Source organism: Vanessa cardui, chromosome 3 (genome assembly GCF_905220365.1).
Source record: "Vanessa cardui chromosome 3, ilVanCard2.1, whole genome shotgun sequence".
NCBI lineage: Eukaryota > Metazoa > Arthropoda > Insecta > Lepidoptera > Nymphalidae > Vanessa > Vanessa cardui.
This window is the reverse complement of record NC_061125.1, coordinates 3,294,622-3,296,932: the sequence shown is the minus strand read 5'-3', so window position 1 is coordinate 3,296,932 and position 2,311 is coordinate 3,294,622. Positions and strand designations below refer to the sequence as shown.

The 2,311-nt window shown below is 36.4% G+C and overlaps 1 pseudogene; it reads left to right on the top strand.

Moving 5' to 3' along the window:
- Positions 1-2,156: 2,156 nt before the first annotated feature.
- Positions 2,157-2,311, top strand: LOC124543967 (annotated as a pseudogene).

Sequence of the window (2,311 nt, the reverse complement as noted above, 5' to 3'; positions counted from 1 at the left end):
GAAACGTCGGGATGTTAAAAATAATTAATATACGCGATTTAAATCCGTTAACACCAACCACCAACACCAACAGCCTGTAAATTCCCACTGCTAGGCTAAAGGCCTCCTCTCCCTTTAAGGAGAAGGTTTGGAACATATTCCACCACGCTGTTCCAATGCGGGTTGGTAGAATACACATGTGACAGAATTTCTATGAAATTTGTCACATGCAGGTTTCCTCACGATGTTTTCCTTCACCGTTGAGCACAAGATGAATTATGAAGATAAATTAAGCACATGAATCAGCGGTGCTTGCCTGGGTTTGAACCCGCAATCATCGGTTAAGATGCACGCGTTCTAACCACTGGGCCATCTCTGCTCATCAAATCCGTTAAAATTAGTTTTATTTCAACGTGTCCATCTTAATCGATGATTGCGGTTTCCAACCCAGGCAAGCACCACTGAATATTCATGTACCTAATTTATGTTAACAATTCATCTCGTCCTCGGCGGTGAAAGAAAACATCGTGAGGAAACCTGCATGTGTCTAATATCATAAAAAAATTGTTCAGTCGTTATATCTTCTGTATGACACTGAAATCCTTAAGGGCTGCAACAACAAAAACAACAAAGGTTAAGATGCACGCGTTCTAACCACTGGGCCATCTCAGCTAAACTACGTAATATAACGAATAACTGGTTTGATTTGTTAGTTTAAAAAGATAGATTGGCGTAATAAACAACATAGTTAGACAGATAGTTCACAAATGAAATGTACTGCTTATCTTTTATCTAATCTATTGACCGTTCCTGACATCGCCATTGGCCTAACGACCTTGTGTCTCTATTTAGACTATTCTAGTGACCCTTTAGACCGGACCATATCAATAATAAGCATTTCCATTTGGCGCGAGAATATCTGATGATTGTGTAGTCACACAAAGCTACCAAGTACACTACACTGCCTCTTGCTCTCGCAAAAGCTTTTGTTCGCCTTGAAGCCTATACAGGTCTGTAAATACTATTCAATACGATAACATGAAATTCCATATTAATTGGGTTGTTAGAAATTAAATAATTTAGCTTTAATTAAACCAACAAATATTTGTTTAATTTAATTAAAAGAAACTTACCTTTAGTTTTTGAAAATTATTTTTGGACAATGGAACACTAATCATTGCACAACAATACATTTTTATCCGTATTTATTCGTACATATTTTTATACCGAAAATGAATGTTGAAATTCGAACACGAAGCTCGGCGTTAGTAAGTAAATAGGCCAAATTCGAGGTAATTAACTCCATTCATAACAATTGCCATTGCCAGTAAAAAACTCTAAAAAAACGACAAATTTCTTACACAGACGATACGCTTCCAAACACGTGATCTAAGATGTCATCGTGGCTACTCTAATTCTACTAGCTCCGCCACTATCACAGGGCGTTAATACTTCATTGACAATATGCCAGCCACGATGACGAACTAATCTCTATGAGGTCTGGCTATCCTCGTAATTATTACGTAAGGGATTACCTAAAGTAGAAGTCAACCTCTTTACAAATAACCTTTCGTATGATGATCAAAGGTTCAAGTTTTATACAGTAGTCGCTGGTTGTTCGGTCAGAACTAGTACTCCTGTTATAAACGTAAATAAAATTAATATACAAACAAGCTTAATAGACTAACACAAACAGATAATGAACATATTAAAATGATGACTTGGTATGAGAGAACTTTATGTCTTTTTGTTTTCGTTTCGAAATTTTAACTTCATGCAAATTAATGTCTATAAACTTTAACAAAGGCTTGGCAATCGCATTTTGTTTGTTTGAACGTTGTTATATGTATGTTTTGAGATAAGCGTCAGCGTCGTATCCCTGAGACGTATTACAGATCAAAATAGCAGCGGGCTTCAGTTCAGTGTCAGTGGAGGTAAATACTGACAAGGTTTAGAGGAAACCGTTAAGTAGTTGTATTTACATCTACGTACAAAGGGTAATTCATACGTTGGGTTACGATATATATCGGATGAAGATATACATTTATATCCCAAAAGCGTCAAACAACTTTAGGTGACATAAAAATATTTAATAAAAAATTGCGCTTCTAGACCCCACGGAAAGCACTACCTTTCAAACAAAAAAAAATTATCAAAATCGGTCCACCCAGTGAAAAGTTATGAGGTAACACACATAAAAAAAAAAAAAAAAAAAAAAATACCTCTCTGTATCGTTCCAATTTTAGTATATGTACTGCCGAAGCAAGTAATGGCACAGGCATGGCCCCTGCGCAAGGATGACACGCAAAATCGTGAAGCGTTCCACATTTTT